Genomic DNA, 19,563 nt, shown 5'->3' with positions numbered 1-19,563 from the left:
TAATGAAGACATATGGATATAACAACATGGGCTGTTGTTACACAGAGGCAGCACTCGTGAATACTGGGTCAATGAATAAAAAGTGGGAGGTATGTCCCCAAAGTCCTCGGCACCCTCTCTCTAATCATGATATTAGAAATAGAGATTGTAGATGTGGTTTCTTCCTCTCACTTAGTACCTTTATCTAGATTCAGAAGACAAAACTTAAGGCCTGTGATCATGAGTCTCAATAGACCAGGCAATCTCTAAACTATCTTCAAGTGCTAAAATTCTCTTATTCTCAGATTATAAAAAGAAATGTTTGGGAATCACATACCTAAGTTTTTTTTTTTTTTTTTTTCTTAACAATGCCATTTCTCAAGAAGACACAGAAGTCACAATCGTGAACAAGCTTAGAGGATCCCATGACAATACTTTCTGATCCTACAGGCCAAGAAGTTTCCTCCTTTTATAGGTGAAAGCCTTAATTCTTGAAAGAGTCATTCACGAGTAAGTGAGGGGCTTAAATCCTTATTTTTCTTTGAGGCACCATAAAGTTAAGTGTGCCAGCCTCAGACTGAGACAGGAGAGTGAGTAATGAAAGCACAGGTGGTAGCTATAAACATTGGAAAGGCAAGGTATCAAATGCAGAGACTGGGAATTACGTTGAACGCACACTTTTTTAGGCAAATCCTTATGATGTTCGTTTAATAAGCATTCTATCCCCAGATCCATAAGCTCCCAGAACAGACCAGAGGGCTCCTCCAGTCCAGGACTCTGCCTCAGGCAAAAGCCCCAGCAATTTGTGGTAGAATCCCTCAGTATCACCCCTCTCCATCTTCCCAACAGATGCAAGGACCTTCCAGATTTTGGCCTTATCCTTTGAGTCCTGCCACAGCCCTCAGTGTGGGCTGTTACACAGAGGCAGCACTAGTGAATACTGGGTCAATGAATAAAAAGCAGGAGGTAGGCCCCCAAAATCCTCCACACCCTCAATCATGGCTAGTAGTTCAATGCTATATGAAGCTGCCCAAATTGTTTTTTAATCTATTCCATATTTTCAGCCTCGTGGAGTTCAAATAATTAGTAAAGGACTGCTTCTGCTCATTTGTTCTAAACAATTCTCTCCTGCTTTGAAGCAGCTCCTTGAGGAGCCATCAGTCTGATGGCAGAGGTAACAGATGCATAAATATAAAACACACAACCTAATGTCATTCACTATAAAGTATGCAAAACACCAGGAATATTTAAAGGGGATGATGACTTTTAGGGAAATAGGAATGTTTTGAGCACTAAGTGGTATGTGTGTCATGTTTTGAAGGAATTATGAGATTTGGAATAACCAGAAGAAAAGGAAGAAAATGTTTTAAGCAAAGAATAGACCTAAGCGAGGCATGAAGGCAGAAAGTGAAAAATGCCCCCTGAAAGCAACTAGTTAGATTCAATGTGGACTGTCTAGATCACCTGGATTAAGTATAGGCTAGGGATTGTGGAAATTAGTGTATAAACACAGGTCAGGGTTACACTGTGAGGATGTTTTGGTTACTATTGAATTATGTAAACTGGGATACTACAACAAGGAAAAATAGAAGCAAAGTTTAGGAATACTATCCAGAAATTGTGTTAAATGGGAATATATCTGTATTCCTGGGTGCTCATTTTATTATTTTTCCTTTTTTAATTTTTTTAAAATTTGTTCAAAATAGTTATATATGGCAGTAGAATGCATTTTGACACATTGTACTCAAAGGGAACACAACTTCTCATTCCTCTCTGGCTATCTATGGTGCCGAGTCAAATAGGTCATGTAATCATACATGTATATGGGGTAATAATGTCTGCCTCATTCTACCATTCTTCCTACTCCAACACCCTCTCCCCTTACCTCACTCCCCTCTGCCCAATCCAAAGTTCTTCCACTCTTCCTTACCTGCCTCCATCCCATTATGGATCAGCATCCGCTTATCAGAGAAAACATTCACTTAGCATGATATTCTCTAGCTCCATCCATTGGCCTGAAAATGCCATAATTTCACTTTTTTACGGCTGAGTAATATTCCATTGTGTATATATACCATATTTTCCTTATCCATTCATCTATTGAAGAGCATCTAGGTTGGTTCCATAGTTTAGCTATTGAGAATTGAGCTGCTATAAACATTAATGTGGCTGTGTCACTGTAGTATGATGATTTTAAGTCCTCTGGGTATAAACCAAGGCGTGGGATAGCTGAATCAAATGGTGGTTCCATTCCAAGTTTTTTGAGGAATCTCCATATTGCTTTCCAGAGTGGTTGCACCAATTTCCAGTCCCACCAGCAATCTATGAGTGTGCCTTTCCCCCCACATCCTCACCAACACTTATTGATGCTTGTTTTCTTGATAACTGCCATTCTTACTGGAGTGAGATGAAATCTTAGAGTTTTGATTTGCATTTCTCTAATTGCTAGAGATGTTGAACATTTTTTCATGTATTTGTTGATTGATTGTACATCTTCTGTGAAGTGTGTGCTCAGTTCCTTAGCCTATTTATTGATTAGGTTATTTGTTGTTTTGGTCTTAAGTTTTTTTAGTTCTTTGTATATCCTGGAGATTAGTGCTTTATCTAATGTGCGTGTGGTAAAGATTCTTTCCCATCTGCAGGCTCTCTCTTCACGTTATTGACTGTTCCCTTTGCTGAGAAGAAGCTTTTTAGTTCGAATCCATCAAATTTATTGATTCTTAATTTTATTTCTTGTGCTTTAGGAGTCTTGTTAAGGAAGTCAAGTCCTAAGCTGACATTATGAAGATTTGGGCCTACTTTTTCTTTTATAGGCACAGGATCTCTGGTTTAATTCCTAGGTCCTTGATCCACTTTGAGTTGAGTTTTGTGCAGAGCAAGAGATGTTCAATTTTATTTTCCTCACATGGACTTCCAGTTTTCCCAGCACCATTTGTTGAAGAGGCTATCGTTTCTCCAGTGTATGTTTTTGGAGACTTTATCTAGTAAAAGATAACTATATTTATGTGGATCTGGATGCTCATTTTAGAAAATGACATGCCTTGCTCTTTGAAGCATGATAGGGGATCAGCAGCTTTGACATCACTCCAGGCAGTATGTTAGAAATATGGAACTTCTGGACTAAGGTTGTGGCTCAGCGGTAGAGTGCTCACCTAGCATGTGCGAGATCCTGGGCTCGATCCTCAGCACCACATAAAAATAAAATAAAGATATTGTGTCCATTTACAACCAAAAAATAAAATATTTTTTTTAAAAAAAGAAATATGGTACTTCTGAGTGGATCATATCTACAAATCAGAATCTCCATTTGAACAGGATTCCCAAGTGATCCTAGTGCTCACTAAAATTTAAGAAGCACTGGTCAAGGAGAGCTGAGATAAGCCTACACACATGACCCCTGGAAGATGGCAAGGAAGAGAGAGAGAAAAGCGACCCTGTAGAGAGAACCACTAACAACTTGTGAGACATCTGAGGATGAGGAGAACAGCTGGGCAGATCTCAAGAAGGAAAATTCAGGGCTCCTGGGACTACAGGGAAGGGGATAATGTGCCTTCATACCTAGTGATGGAGGAACCAGCAGGGTTATTCAGGCAGAGATACCCAAAAGGGATTTGGAAGAGCATATTAGATAAAGAATAAAGCTCTCTTACACTTCATCTCATCATTCAAATTTTTAAAAACATAAGAATTCACCTAAAATGTTATAGAATAACTATATGTCACAATTCAAAGGAAGCATAGATGTTGTCTAGTCCAACCTTCTCCTGTGATGGGAGGATTAGCTCAGACCCAAGAAGAGAAAGTGACTTTAACAGGTGACTTAATAGACAAATGATGAGATCATAAATCACCTGACTGCCAAACCAGGGTTTATACCACTTCATTATTATTCTAATTTTAGGCCTTGGGAACTAAGAATACTGGCATAGGGTTCAAGGAAAATATAGTTTGAAATCCAGACAGAATCCATAAAAGTCTTCACAAATGACTCAGCAAGACAGCTTGGGTAATTTTGCAAACCTCTCTGCATGGTGGATAGACCTTTGACAGATTTCAGAGTTATTTCTGATTACACTTGGTATTCACTGCTAAAACCAAACCTAATCTGGAATTTTTACTATATGTCAACTGTATTAACAAACCTTTACCTACTGTTCACTATGTGTCATTCACTGCTGCAACTGCCTTACATATATTTAACTCATTTAATACATAAAAATGGGATTCCACCTCTTGGGTCCCCTTCTTCCTCCCGGAGAAGTCTTTTCTGCTGTCCTTTAATAAACTTCTAATTTTCCACTCTGACCTTGCCTCGGCGTGCTTTTCTGGTGTTATTCTTCAACATTGGGGAAGCAAGGACTCGTCACCGGTCAACAGAGGTAACATATTGGAGGTTCCCAACCGAGATTCTACACCGAGGTAAGCGCCTTTCCACGCACCCCATGTCTGTCTGAGGTGCATCTTTCTCTCTCTTTCTTTCTGGAGGGTAAGGTGGACACCCGAGGGCTACTTAAATGCAATTAGTGCAGCCGCCACTTTCCAAGACTCGGGTGAGAGGTTTCCCGGCCTAGGCAGCTCTCAATCACCTGTTCAATACAGAGCAGGCATGTTGGGTTTTGCCAAAGCCGCTTCCAACTTTTCTGTCTGGGCCCGGAGAGCAATTGGCGTGAGTATACAGTGTCCCTAGTCTCGATCTGCCTCGGATGCGTGGAGGTGGAGGAAGGAGTTTGGAACAATTGCGGAATTCCGGTCTGGGCTACACTCAGATGTATTCCTAAGGTTCCTTTCTCTTGAGCCCCCTCCTGACAGCCCTAAGGGGTATCTAGGGTGATGGGTAGATGAATGGCACTGAGGGAAAGCCCCAATTACACTTGCCTCCATGTGGGCTATGCAACACTCCCAACCCCGCATCCATTCCCTCCTGGATGCTCCCCTTCCTTCGCAGGTCAGAAATGCTAGCAATTCAGGTGGTAGGACTGAGAGAAAGGCATGGGATAATTAGTAAAATCTGCCCAGGTTCCCTAAGATGCATAGGTAACTTTCACTAGTCTGTTTTACTGCCCCAATGTTTAAAATGTGCTGTGTTCTCTTTAAGCTGCTAGAGAGACATTTTTAGAATCAACTCCTCCAGTAATCTCTCTGATAGAAAGCGCTACCTTACAACCAGTAGATTTCCCTCACCCTTAGGCTGATCCTTTAGTCTACAGAGCAAAGGCAACAAAAGAGCCCATGATTCTCTTTTGCAATAGGTTTTGAGTGGCCGGGAGGATAAGCAGTAATGCCCTTAAGTCTGAATCCTCCCAGGGTCTCTGGCACAGGACAAACTGAGACCCTAGCACTTTGCCAAAGGGGACCAGAAACACCCTTGGCAAAACAAGGTGAGAGACAGGTTTTCTGGACCATTTAGGAAGCTCAGGCTTAGGGAGACGTCCCTAATGAGAACAGTTTTCTCTGGCATGGGCGCCTGAGTCCTGTTTTCTTCTCACTCAGATGGGAGCTTCTCTCTCTCCAATATGCCAGGTGCACCACTAGCCTGCGTATTGAAAAATTGGGATAGATTCGACCCTCAAATGCTCAAGAAAAAACGCCTCATTTTCTTGGCCTGGCCTCAATACAAACTCCCTGATGGAGAAACCTGGCCACCAGAGGGAAGTATCCATTTTAATACAATTTTACAGCTTGATAAATTTTGTAAAAAGGAAGGGAAGGGAAATGGTGTGAGGTGCCATATGTTCAGGTTTTCTTTGCTCTAAGGGAAAATCCTGAATTATGCCAACAGTGTAAAGTAGACTTAGCTATGATATCTGCCATGAAGAGAGAAAATCTTGGGGACTCACTGAGGAAAAAGAATCAGGAGAACCCACAAAATCTCCATCTGCTGTTGGTGTGCAACAGCAGCTCTCCTGTCCCCCATATCCTGGCCTCTCTGCATCTGCCCCAACAGGCAAACCAAATATATTACCTCTCCAGGAGATGCCAGGAGGAAAATTTGGGCTGATCAAAGTACGTACCCCCTTCTCCCTTCAAGACCTAAGACAGATAAAAACTGACTACTGGAAAGTTAGGAGATATGCCAGATTGCCTGGGATTGAACCTAACCATAGGAGCTAATCCTGTAAGTAAAAGGAGGGACTGAGGGACTCCCAGCAGCTGCCGAAGCCATTTTGCTTTGGGGAACTTCCTCTTCCTTCCCTGCACTGTAAGGATTACTCCACCTCTGTCTACTTAAAAAAAAAGAAGGGACAGTGAATGCAGTAATGTGTTGATATTATAGATTGAAGATGATTTTTTATTGTAACAATCTGGTATCTGAATGGGTTTTTGAAGCATTGCACAATCTTACAGCTAAAAGTTGGGTTTAGGTAATTGTTTAGTTTATGATTTCAGATAGTTCATGCTAGAGAACTTAAATACTTAGGATGGAAAATTTAAAAACTCTACTTCCAAGTTGGCAAGTAACTCCCAATCATTTAGTTTTATTTTTTCATCAATTTTTGAACTGGGTAGCCTGAGAAAATTTCAATAGGTGTACCAGTACATTAATTTGGGCAAGGATAGTAAATTATGATATGGTAGCTATTCCCCCCAGTGTGTAGGATTTAGGAAAGGAAAGTGTTGGATTGGGACGTTAGTCTGGCTTATTGAATGACATTGAATAGCAACAGTCTTGGAAATTTTTAAAGCTTAATTTTGGATATACATGGTAGTATGTGGTTCTCTTTTGAAATTTTTTTCAGGTGATTTAATGTAACTTAATACTACTTTAGGAACTTCAGAAATAATCTGCCTAAATTGAGAAATTTACAAGGATTGTTTCAAAATGTGAACAGAAAAGAAGGTTAACAGATGGAAAAGAGAAATTTGAAGGTTCTAGGTATGGACTTAATAGAGGGAAAATGTGTTTCTGGATAAGAGTCTATGTGATTAAGTAAATAAGAGGGTTTAAGTAAGTGATAAAGAAGGTCTGTGTAAGTTGGTTATATGTGTAAGTTTTTTGAGCAAGTAATCTTAAAGAAATAAAAAATTGTACAACTATGGTTAAACAAGAACTGTTGTTTTAGAGAATTTTGCTATGTTATTTCTTTAAGAACTAAATTTGGTTAATATAAAAACATCAGTGTAATTGTGGTGCTATTAATGTGTTCATATCTTCCAGGTATACAAGTATATAAGGTAGAAGCTTTAAAAGAGCATTATATCAAGCTGGTGTTCTAAAGTTGTATGGTAATTTTAGGCTTAAAAGAAAAACATGTTGGAGGTGTATTTATATCATTTGTGTTCTATAACTGGACTTGTTATCAATAAGATATGTAAAGTTCTATGTTACTTTTTACACTGAGATACAATTTAAATGTATTTTTAAGTTAATGAGAGCCTAATCTGTGTGAAGGTTGATATTGTAAAACACAAAAGTACTTTACTACTTTTCTACAAAAGGTTAAAAGCTTTCAGCCCTTCTTTAATTTATGTTTTAGATGTGATGTTATATTGTGTTAGCTAATATTCATGTGAACTTGAGCAACAATTTATGTAGGCTTTATAAAATGATGTCTAAAAAGCAAAGATCAGCTTCAGAACTATAGTACTTAAGATTTATGAAGAACCCCGCCTTACCTGAGATAAGGCTCTGTGTCCCATCTCATTACTTGTGAAAGTGACCATGGAAAAAGTAGGCCAGATTTCATTACATTTAAAGTTGTGTCCAAAAGTTGGTTTTTGTCAAGATTACTAGGATCTCAAACAGGGGATTATAATGTATAACTCTGCCAATATTCAAGGTAGCTATTACATGAACTAAATATGTTTTTACTCTTGTTAATTTTATTTTGTAGTTTTCTTATAAATGGTCTAAAGGTTGCCTGTTAATGTTTTGCAGAGGTACTGATTTAAGAACACACAACCTGGGTTGATTTAAGATAATGAGTTATCACCTACAAGATAGAGAGATAAACATTAATGCCCAGTACTCTTAATATAAGGCTGTTGAAATTTATTTGCTAGATGTTTAAGATTAAGTTTTAAAATTAAAGTTAAATTAAAGGGCCAAGAAAACCAATATTTGGCTCTTGCCCTCTGAGTCAGTCTGAATCCAGGGAACAGGGGACATCTCTAAAGAGCTTTGCAACTCTGGGCCACATAATCTCCCAATCAGGGAGATTAATGAGACCACTGGAGAACAGAAAGCCAATCAGAGCATTTGCTGTGAAGAGGAGGGTCATCAGAGAAGGGAGACATCCCTGAGGCTTCTGAGGGAAGCCACATAGTCAAGCAAGGCCTGGACCCATCCTAGCGCAAATGGCACTAGTGGAACTGAGAAGCTGCTGTAAAGTTCCCCTATGATTCCCATGGAAACACAGGTGACTGTTAACAATAGATAGAAACAAAAGTCAGTTTGACTGCTTCATCTTAAACACTTAGCAAAGACAGTTAAAACCAAAACACAGCCATTTCTGGACATTTTAAATAATAATAATAATAATAATAATAATAATAATAATAATAATAATATTTTAAGGTATACACTTTATGTTAGCCTCCCAAAATAAGTAAAACTGGAGGCTACAAAGAAGAGATTCTTAGGCAGGAATGCCTGATAACTATCAAAAGAAACTATCAAGAGGAACTACCAGAGTAGTTTTTAGTTTAAGGCCTACAGCTATTTCTAACCTACACAGGTAGGCTTGGTATTTGCTAGTATGATTATTCAGCCCTAAGTAACAGAATCAAAGGTTTCTTTATTAGACACAGAGGTCATAGTAGAAAAAGGATTTTGCAAGATCAGATGACATTAAATTATTAAACTATATCTTAAGGGAAAGGACATCTATAACCCTAAAAGTTAAATGTTGTGTTTACATCCCTGACAATTCTGGCAATGTGACAAATATCCTTAAAGATTTACATGCTCAGATAAAGGTCATGTCCTCACCAACTTTGTCATGGGAACAATATCTTAGCTCCTGGTTCTCTGGTACTTCCTGGTGGAAAATATTGTTAGTCTCTGTCTTTGGCATCATACTCATTGACATATTCCTGTGCTGTGACATTTATTGCTATATCAATCTGGTTCCAGTACCTATGAATTCTTGTTTCTCTTATAGACCACCCATCCACTCAAATGGCCCTCCAGCCTATTACTTCTCAATCAGACTACTATCATGGACCGCTCCATAGACCCGATTTTTAAAGGGGACTCCAAACTGCTTGCCCAATATCGTCCCCTTTCAGCCTGAAGAAGCCAGAACGATCTTCGCCCCCTTTCCTTACAGCAGTAAGGAGTTCCCAAAATTAGAGGGGGGGGGGTATGAAGCCAGATTTAAAGTTAGGTAGTCAGTGTAGTTAGGTAAATCAGGTCTAATATCGAGTAAAATCTAAAATGGAGGCCATGCTGAGAATAAATTCCCGTAAAAGTTGGGCAACTCTCAGAATGTTAATGAAGTCCAGGAAACAGCCCCCAACAGATTTGAAGATAGCCCATCCCAAGACTCAACATGGCGGCGGGCAGGGAGGCAGCGCTTTCAGTACCTCCTCAGCCACTTGGACAGAGAGACACATCAGAACGTTCGGATTCTACCTGCTGAGAAACTCCCAGCAAAATTCCGCTGAAGTGAGACCTAGGTGGGGAATTTGGGATTATTGGAGGTGACAGCTTGCCCCGGACAGGTGAATCTTGGCCACCCTGCGTGGAAGTCCGGGCCGCCGCTGCCTGGCAACCAGCAGCACGGAGGCGTTTCAGCACTGTGGGATACCGTGTGCTGCGTAGAGACGCTTTGAAGAAGTTGCTAACCAAGCCTTCATGAAACAGCGGACCAGAACTGAAACCAAGTCTGGGACAGACCAGAGACAGGCCAGACCCACCCCTCCCATTGGACACTCCAGCAAGGAGTCTGGGGTCCGCCATAGCAGAGAGCTGACGTCACCAGAGTTCAGCGGACAGGATTCCTTCCCAGTGAAATCACTTCAACAGGTGTGTGACTCCCATCCCCACCAGATGTATACAGCTGGGAAACCTCAAAAATCTCGCCCCAGAGCTCCGTGGGCGTGACTGTAGGGGCCGAGGGAAGCAGAGGGGACTCCCGACCTCCAACTCCCCCTACCACCAGCGGTGACACCCTAGGCCTTAGCCACCAGTTCCCAGGGGCGTGGCCACCAAAGGGGTCCAGGCAAATTGAACTGACAGTTCCCAGATCACCTGCTCCACAACCTTGGGGTCTAGATGAATGACAAACAGAGAGAGTGCTCAGTCGTTCGGGAAATAGGGCACTCAGGGGCGCTACAAGTGTAACTAGATCTGTGGAGATCTCCTCCAGTGAGCGGGGCCTGGCTGGCTGGCAGGAGGAAGGGGGGGAGGGGCCGGAGAAGAGAAATGGCTCTGGACTAACAGGATTGGAGAGACGCCCAGTAGGGGAAGAGGAGCTGCCTTACAAGGATTGCTGCCGGCACATAGAGGGCAGAAGCACGGCTCTGAGGGCACAGCTCTGCCTACTGGAAGAGAAGAAAATAGAACTCTAAGACTTCATTTATCTTTTTTTTTTCTTTTCCCTTTTCAATTTTTATTGTTCTTTCCATTCTCCTTTATTCTACATATTTTTCTCTCTCTCTTCCTCTTTAAGGACTCCTTCTTTCCCTTCCCCCTAACTTTCATCCCTAGTATTACGACTTTCATTACATGTAATTTTCTAAATGCAAATAGGTGAATGTCCCGAGGCTGTCTATAGGGCTCCTAAGTACCTAGCTATTACCAAATACCCTGATCCATTCGCCTGTTAATATCCCCCTTCAGTAGAGCAATCTTCCAAAGTAGCCAAGACATACTAACCTTCATACCATCATAGTACCCAACCTAAACTTAAAGTCCTAAGACCAAATAACAGATCACTATATGCCTACAGAACCTGTAAGCCGTTTATGAATCGAATGAATCAGCTTTAAATTACAATAAAGCCCAACATCTCTAGACATAATCTCCCACCACAAAGGAGAGACCACAGAGATATACAAAACCAAAACAAATTTATAGGAGAAAACAGAAACTCAGAAGTTAAACAGAGTTGGAAAGTAATGTGAACACCATGAAAAAACAAGGGGAAAAAGGATTACAAACAATGCAGGACAACTTAAATTTACAGGAGAACCTAGAGGCATCAGAAAAATGGACAGAGAAAGAACTCAAGGCATACCTGATTCAGATGGAATGGAATCTTAGAGAAGTCATTAGACAGCAAGTCCAAACAATGAAAGAATACTTTGAAAATGAATTACATAAGCAGATTCAAGAAGCAAAAAATGAACTCTACCAGGAGATAGAGATTTTTTTAAAAAATCAAACAGTAATCCTAGAAATGCAGGAAACCATAAACCAAATCAAAAACTCAAATGAGAATATTACAAATAGACCAGATCATATAGAAGTCAGAACATCAGATAATGAAGACAAAGTTTATCAACTCGAAAAGAGTATAGTCAATGCAGAAAGGCTGGGAAGAAACCATGAGCAAACCATCCAAGAGATATGGGATGTCATAAAAAAGCCAAACTTAAGAGTCATTGGGATAGAGGAAGGTATAGAGGTCCAAACCCAAGGAATGAACGATCGGTTGAATGAAATAATTTTAGAAAACTTTCCAGACATGAAAGATGGAATTGATTGCCAAATCCTGGAATCCTACAGGACCCCAAACATAAAAAACTGTAATAAACCAACTCCAAGACACATTATTATGAAGATATCCAACATAAAGAACAAGGAGAGAATATTAAAAGCTACAAGAGAAAGGAGGCAGATTACATTCAGGGGTAGACCAATTAGGTTAATGGCTGATGTTTCATCACAGACGTTGAAAGCAAGAAGATCCTGGAACAACGTATTTCAAATGCTGAAAAATAATGGATTCCAACCAAGAATATTGTATCCAGCAAAATTAAGCTTCAGGTTTGACAATGAAATTAAAATATTTCACAATAAACAAAAGTTAAAAGAATTCACAGCCAGAAAACCAGCACTGCAAAGCATTTTGAGCAAAACACTACAAGAAGAGGAAATGAAAAATAGCACCCAAAACCAACTGTGGAAGGTAACTCAGTAAATGGGGGGGGGGGATAAACAAAGAGGAAAAACAAGCCAAATTAAAATAAATAAATAAATAAATAAACATGACTGGAAGTACAAACCATATTTCAATAGTAACCCTAAATATTAATGGCTTAAACTCACCAATCAAGAGACATAGGCTAGTTACCTGGATTAAAAAAACAGATCCAACAATATGCTGCCTTCAGGAGACTCATATGATAGGAAAAGACATACACAGGCTGAAGGTGAAAGGTTGGGAAAAATTATACCACTCACATGGGCCTCGGAAGCAAGCAGGAGTGGCCATACTCATAGCGAATAAAATCAACTTCAAACCTAAGTTAATCAAAAGGGATAAAGAAGGACACTATATACTGTTAAAAGGAACCATCCAACAACAAGACATAACAATTATCAATTTGTATGCACCAAACAATGGTGCTGCAACGTTCATAAAACAAACTCTCCTCAAGTTCAAGAGTCAAATAGACCACAACACAATAATTATGGGTGACTTCAACACACCGCTCTCGCCATTAGATGGATCCTCCAGACAAAAGCTGAATAAAGAAACTATAGAACTCAATAACACAATCAATAACCTAGACTTAACTGACACATATAGAATATATCAACCATCATCAAGTGGATATACGTTCATCTCAGCAGCACATGGATATTTNCAGTGCATTGTGGATTAATCTTTTTTGGAATTAAAGTATATTTCTTAAAAAAAAAACTATATGAAATAAGTACTAATATTCTCTCCCATTTTACAGATCATGAAACTGAGGCATAAGTAAATGAACTTATCCAATACCACATGGCTCATGGTAGAGATAGGATTCAAACGTGCCAAAATTTTATTTTTTATTTTCCGTATGCAAGACTGGCTATATACATATTTCCCCTTTTCCATGTAAAAGTCTAAAACATTTTTTTTCAAGAATCAGTTCGAATCCTTCCCTACCAGTTATGCCAAAAGCCCTTCTCTGCTTGGGGCACTTCCTAGTTTTGCATTTGTTTGTGTTCCCTGTGGCTAATCCTTGTACCGTATTGATCTAACACTGGCTTCTATCCAGTGATAGTGATCCACTGCCAGATCCTTCTTAACACATTTCCATCCTGTTATCATTATGTCATTTCTAATGATCACCCTCAGAGTAAACTCTGCCTTTCAACATGTTTCAGGAACAAGAGAAAGGAAAAGATGCAGCTTCTACTGGTTTCAAAGGCTAAAGAGCCTCCTTAACTGAGTTTTCTCTTCTCTGGAGCTGTGATTTCTGTTAGTGTGACTCAGTTTCCTTAGTCAGAGATGAAGGGTATTGGCTATGGTTGAATCCCTCCCTCCTCCTCCCCCGCCCCCGCCCCCGCCACCTAAGGAAGAGCCTCCAGCATGCCACCTGTGCCTCTTCTGCAGCATCCCCTGACCGTGTTTCCCTTGGAAGGTGCTGGCATGACTGCTCGGAAATAAATCCTTCCAGCTGCAGAGTGTGGAGCCAAGGGTGGGGTGCAGAGGCAAGGCCATCTTATGGGGACCTTCATTAATGGCCTGGTGGGTTGTCTTGGTTTTCCACACATCTGACCAAGTCAATTTCCTGTCTTGGATCTTTTTTTCCATCTTGTCAAATCCCAATTTTTCTCTCCTTTCTTGGCCTAGCCGTGTGGGTGATCGATTTTAATTTTTCTGCTCAAAATGTACCAAGTGATTGCCTTTTGGGAAGAAATCCAGAGCAGTGTCAAGGGAAGGACCTAAAGTTTAATTTTTTCCAAATGATAAAATTCAGAGTCTGTTTTCTTTCTCTCCACCCTCTCTTTTCTTTCTTTTTTATTTGTTAAAACTTTTTTAAGTGGACATACGATAAAAATCAGCCTTTTAAATGTACTATGTTATGACCCTTAACAAATGTATAGAGTCATATAATCACCGCCATCATCAGTCCTTTGCTTTTTTTTTTTTTAACTCCTTTGAACAAAATATTAAATAAGCATGCGAATATGTCAACTGATAAAACAGAACTACTATTGGCACAGGACATAGTGGCTTTTTCACCCAAAGAGGATTATGTTATTCATTAAGACATCTTTTTAAACATTGCAATGTTTTTGTTTATCTCTAAGAGAAACTTCTAGTTCTTACATACATGGGTATAAAAAGGACAAGATCAACATTTTCATGGTTTAATACAATTCAGTCCATCAAGTATATCTTCACATTTTTCTTCTCTGTGGTCTAACATTAATGGTGTTTAGGTGGTTTGTTTTAAAGGATCTTGATTTTTTTATTACTTTCTTTGAGTAGTTATTTATTTAGGACAAAATAAATGATATCTGGATGCAAAATTGTATTTATATTCCATAATGTGGAAAACAATGTTGTGAAAACAAAATAAGTAGAGGGACACAAATGTCAAGCTTGACTATTACTTCAAAATCACAAGCTCCAGATTTGGGAGAAAGTAACCATAACATGAAAATGTGAGACTGAGAGAAAGAATCTGCCTGTGGCTTTGTCTTTGCAGCCAAGAATAATCGGGAAAAAAATAATTTTGATTAATGGAGAACAATTTGTATGATTCTGAATGGCAAAACAAAAGCCCCCCAAAAGTCAATTTAGATAGTCTTGACCTTTAAATTCTAAAGAAAAAAGATGTTTTTCTTAGATGTACTTATTAAAGATTTTTTCCTACACTCTACCATTGCTTTGGCCTCTCATTCCATGAGATTCAGCTTCACAGAATCCTTCTCTGGAAAGATTTTTGGGATTTCCCAGGCCAAATATAATCATTCTCTCTTCTGTGTTCTGTTCAAATATCTCCTGGAATAGCAAACATTTCATGTCACAGTCCTCTATTTACACATCTGTCTTCCTCCTTGAGCTATGGGCCACTTGATGAAGGACCATACTTTATTTATCCTTATTGGGACAGAGGCCGAGCAAAGAACCTTCTTGTTAATGAATGAAAAATAATTAAATAAATATCATCAAAGAGTTATTAAATGGTCAATATTCATATTCATTCAATTATGACCGTTAGTTGGGGCCTGCACATTTCTAAGACCACAATAATGAACAAAACCAACCTGGTATTTGTCTTCACAGTGATTACAGCCTGGTTATGGAGAAAACAATGATTAATATCATCAATTTTTAAAGAGAGTATCTTTTTCTGGATTGATATATTTTCCATTATCATTTTTATGATATCACTAACATTAGGTTAGTGACATCAACATAATTAGCTATTAGGTTATGACTTCAACATAATTATAAAGTGTTTGCATGCTGTTTTTTAACTTAGAAATCACATTTATTGGAAATTACATTTCAGATATGCCTCCACATGTACAAAGTATCATGTTCACAAAGTTAGTCATTATGGTAAAATTTTGTAACATTAAAATACGTAAGACATCGAAAGTGAAGTCTGAATTTCTGGATTCCAAATTTACATGTTAATGCTTACTAGAAATGTAAGAATTTGATAACTTTTACCCAGGTACTCAAAAGCTTTGTTGGCACACAGACTTGGGTTAGTATTTTGGTCCCCATATTCACTGCATACTAGGTAGCTGTTTGTTGCATGCTTTTATATTTTGAGGTTTCTTTCTTTGTTTCAGTTATGGGCTGATAATGGTCTTGATGCTGAAAACTTGCCTTTTGACACCCTTTCCATAAATTGCATTTTACACACCAGTTGCATGTTCTACTTGTACTGAAATCAATAGACCAGGCTGCTAGTCCCTTCCTCATCGCTTTAAGGTTTGAGTTATATTTGTGATGATGTTTTTATAAATTACTGGTTTGCTTGACTAATCTAATAACCTGCATCCAAATTTTGATGGCAAACTTGCTCTTTAGAAAGTAGATTGATTAAATACAAGAAAATAAGGGGAAAGAAAAGATCATAACTTTCTGTTTACTTTATGGTGTCTTGTTTTCCTTTATCCCAGGAAAGAAGCAGCCTGCTTATGTTTTGATAATGCTGTTTATCTGTCAGATGGCGCAGGCAAGAGCCAGCTGTTTCCCATAAAGATATCTTTCAAAATAGCAATGGTGCTGTCTACAATGGCAGATGCTATCTGATACCATTTCTAGGGGGTAGTTCCTGTTGAAACGTTGTAGGAGGGTTTTTCTAGAGAACAGGCTGAGATGTCAAGAATGGTTAGTGCTGACATATGCCAAAGTCAATACAAAATAAGAGGAGAATAAAATCCTTGTTGAGGCAGAAAGGAAAGGTTCAAAAGATGGTTAGAAGCAAGCAGTGCACACAGAGTTACAGAGCCGGAGGATATTGAGAAAACCGTCTGATTAAGAGTCTGAAAGCTCCAAGTTGCAACACACTGACTATGCCCAGATCTCAGCAGACATTTTTATAACACAGGTCCTCAGGATTTGTTTTAGTCTGCTTTTTCACTGCTGTGACCAAAAGACCCGAGAAGAACAATTAGAGGAGGAACTATTGGAGGCTCACGGTTTCACAAGTCTTAGTCCATAGACAGCCAGCGCCATTGCAGTGGGCTAGAGGCGAAGCAGGACATCAAGGTGGAAGAGTGTGGCAAAGGAAAGTAGCTCAGGACAGGGCACAAAGAAGCAGGGGGTGGAGAGAATGAGACTGCAGACCAGGAACAAAATACATAGCCTAAAGGCACATTGTAATGACCCACCTCCTCCAGCCACACCTTACCTGTCTGCAGTTACCATTCAGTTAATTCCTATCAGGAGAGTAACACACTGATTGGTTAAGGTTCCCATAAGACAAATCATTTCACTTCTAACTTTCTTGCATCATTTTACACATGAGCTTTTGGGGAACACCTAAGATCTAATAGGATCTGAACTTGACATTGGATGTCAAGGAACATTAAGGAATTCTTTCCACAGTCATCAAAGAGGAATAATGCCCCAACATATGGAGGCAGGACCCAGACACGGGATTCATATGGTTGATAGGTTAAACAGACAGAAGCAGGTCTAGAGGAAGAGGCACAGGGGGAAGGGGAACTGTGAAGTTTGGCCCATGAAAAATGAACACAGGGGAAAGTAGATCAGGGGAGAAAGCACAAGCTTTCTTCAAATGATTCAAGAAGTGTTTCATAGAAAGTCTTGATCTAGAAGTTCCCGAGGGCTGGACCAGAATTTATAAGAAGAAGTCACAGGTGGATATTTTATCTGAACATAGGTAAAGCCAGGTTGTTGGACAGCAAAATATTTTGGTATAAATATAAACCAAAGGTGACTTTTAAATCTATTGTCTCTTTAAACATGCTCCTTGCCCTGGATGAAAAGTTGGGTAAGCCCACAACTTTTCTATTCCTTTTGAGGCAAAAGAAAGCTTAATAGACACTAAAAGTGAAAATCACAGCCTCAAACAAATAATTAAAAATGACAATGATGGAGGCCAAGGCAGGTGATTGCAAGTTAGATCGCCTCAGCAAATTAGCAAGACCCCATATCAAAATAGAAAAATGAAAAGGACTAGGCATGTGGCTCAGTGGAATAGAACCCTTGGGTTTAATTCTCAGTACCAAAGAAAAGTGTGTTGGGGGGTGGCAATGATGGTGCATAACATTTCTATATATTTTTTCTGGGCCCCAGCTGCTCACTGACTTCTGGCCTTGCTTCATTATAACAATGGCTTCAGCTCCCTGAATCAGACAGGAGTTTAAGATGGTTCTGTTGTATTCCTCAAGAGTCTTTCTCTATTCCTGATAGTCTCATGTCTGCAGTTCCCTTGACCTAAGGTGAATGAGTTTAGTCTGCCGGTTGTTTCTTTCCCCTCTGTCCCTAGGAACCTCACCTCAGCTTCTCTTTGTTGAATCTTTAGTGCCCTTTGGGTAAACCTACTGAACACAATCTGAAGAATCCTCCATGCTCGCGTGCTCGTCTAGTGTGTGCAAGGCCTTGGGTTCAATCCTCAGCACCACATAAAAATATATAAATAAAATAAAGATATTGTGTCCAACTACAACTAAAATAAATATTTTTTTAAAAAAAACAATAAAACTCAGATATCCCTGTGAAGGACTTCAGCATCAAGACTGCAATTATAAATCCTGCCTGGGTTTCCAGCCTCCCTGGCCCACCCAGCAGACTTAGTACTCAAGACTGCAACATCAACTCTCACCTGAACCTCTAGGCTACCAGCTTGCCCTGCAAATTTCAAACTTACCAGTCTTCATAATTGTGTGAGTTAATTTCTTAAAATAAATCTCTTTAAGTAGATCACTGTCTGTCTACCTATCTATTTAATCATCGAGGTTCACCATAAGCAGGGAGATAGATAAAGTATCAATTCCATATCTTTGTTGAACTGTGATAAAAATCCTATCTTGGTTCACAGTACTAGCACAAGGCTGAAGTGTCTTTTCAGAGATACAGCTGGTCATTCTTTGGACATGAAGTATATATAGTAGCCATAAATGGCCAAAAAAAAAAAAAAGCATTATATATGGAAAAACTGTGTCCCGGATTTTCCCTACCACTTACTACCTATACCAGGCTCCTCTTGTATTGCCCCAAATCTACTAAGTCCTACCTGTCCTCTTGTCTACTTGTCCAAAGTTCTCAGCAACTCAGCAACAAAATGCCCAGGTTGTTTCATTCTAACACCACTTGGGCCCTCTTTCTCCTCTGAGTTCTCTGTGGCAGAAGTCACAATGGCTCCAGAAGTCACTTAGGTCCAACTGATGGGACCCATAGAGACTCCATCTTCCCAAAATAATTGTCAAGAGAAAACAGGTGACAAAAACTACTATTGCAGAAAATCTAATACCACTTGGCGTGGATGTTGTAAGATAGAAGGTAGAAAGGAGTCAGCAGATGAACTGTTTGCTGTCTTCCATGGATAGGTTGTTCAGACGCAGTGGTTGCATATGGAGGCCTAGACTCCCCAGAGACATTCCAGGCAATGAGGGCCTTCAGCAGAAGCTATAACCAGCTCAGTAAATGACCTTTTTGGATTTGCTTTCCTTCCCTGCCTCACTTCTCCTTTTTCTTCATTTTTGATACACAAGGAGGGGGGCATACAGCTTTCCAGTGTTGTCTGTGGCGGAGTGGCTCAGTTTATGCCAATCTAGGATCCACTAACAGGAAACCTGTCAGTATTACACAGAAAAGTCAAGGGCTTTAAAGGCAACAAGGCAGAACACCCGTTGCCCAAGGGCAGCTGGCCCCTAAAACAAAGATCAGTGAGGAACTAGCCAGCCCCAGTACTTCTCCTAACCTCACTCATCCAGTATCTCTATTTTGTAAGGAGAAGTAACGGGTGGAGCAATGGCCCAAAAGTTTTGAAAGAACATATCTTCTCATGAAAACTAGGAGTGGAGGAGACACAGTCCATCTGCTGCCATGCACTCTGGTACTTTATCTAGTTCCACCATGAATAATAAGTTGTTGGGGTGGGTGTGGGGGATTTCACTAGAGAAAATGTCACTTACCCAGAAACAGGAAATAGGATAGCTGTGGGGACTGAGAGTTCAAGACCACATGGCATAGACAGGGGAAGAAG

At 39.7% G+C, this 19,563-nt stretch overlaps 1 long non-coding RNA gene across 1 annotated transcript; it reads left to right on the top strand.

Moving 5' to 3' along the window:
* Positions 1-8,093: 8,093 nt before the first annotated feature.
* On the top strand, positions 8,094-17,184 carry LOC125620013. The gene is made up of 3 exons (XR_007351596.1): positions 8,094-8,302; positions 16,301-16,303; positions 17,169-17,184. It is a non-coding gene; the product is annotated as an uncharacterized LOC125620013 (long non-coding RNA).
* The last annotated feature ends 2,379 nt before the right edge of the window (positions 17,185-19,563 follow it).

The sequence above is a fragment of the Marmota marmota genome, unplaced genomic scaffold (genome assembly GCF_001458135.2).
Source record: "Marmota marmota marmota unplaced genomic scaffold, marMar, whole genome shotgun sequence".
In the NCBI taxonomy this organism is placed as follows: Eukaryota; Metazoa; Chordata; class Mammalia; order Rodentia; family Sciuridae; genus Marmota; species Marmota marmota.
Note: the sequence above shows the minus strand (reverse complement) of the source record. Positions and strands in the feature narration are given on the sequence as shown.